Source organism: Myotis davidii, unplaced genomic scaffold (assembly GCF_000327345.1).
Source record: "Myotis davidii unplaced genomic scaffold, ASM32734v1 scaffold1285, whole genome shotgun sequence".
Classification (NCBI taxonomy): Eukaryota; Metazoa; Chordata; class Mammalia; order Chiroptera; family Vespertilionidae; genus Myotis; species Myotis davidii.
Window position 1 is genome coordinate 268,978 of NW_006296049.1, and position 548 is coordinate 269,525.

The 548-nt window shown below is 53.3% G+C and overlaps 1 protein-coding gene across 1 annotated transcript in view; it reads right to left on the bottom strand.

The window, feature by feature from the left end:
* The window catches only part of KIF4A (kinesin family member 4A), a 168,994-nt gene that overhangs the window by 151,384 nt on the left and 17,062 nt on the right, over positions 1 to 548 (bottom strand). The window lies entirely within an intron of this gene.

Genomic DNA, 548 nt, shown 5'->3' on the forward strand with positions numbered 1-548 from the left:
AGAGAGAAAGAGAGAGATAGAGAGTTAGAAACATCAATGAGAGAGAAACATCGATCAGCTGCCCCCTGCACATCTCCTACTGGAGATGTGCGCGCAACCCAGGCACATGCCCTTGACCGGAATCGAACCTGGGACCTTTCAGTCCCCAGGCCGACGCTCTATCCACTGAGCCAAACCGGCCAGGGCACCTCTGATCTGTTTTAAACCTCATTTTTTCACTGGGGGAAATTGCATGGCAGTTTCTACTGGATTAGGAAGCCAGAAAAACAAGGGCCTAGGCTTGGTATGATGTCTAGCTATGAGGGTTTATACAAGTTAAAATCTCTTGGAGCCTCTGGAGATTGAACTAGAGTAAGTCCCTGCTATCCTCAGCATGCTATGATTTTATTACCCCACCAGAGGCCCAGTGCATGAATTCATGCATGGGTGGGATCTGGCCAGCCTGCCCCAATGGGGGCCGATGGGGGCCAGGCTGGCGCGGTCAGGGGACATGGGAGGTTGGAAGGCCAGCCCCTCCCCCAATCAGGGTGGGGGGCCAATTAGGGATG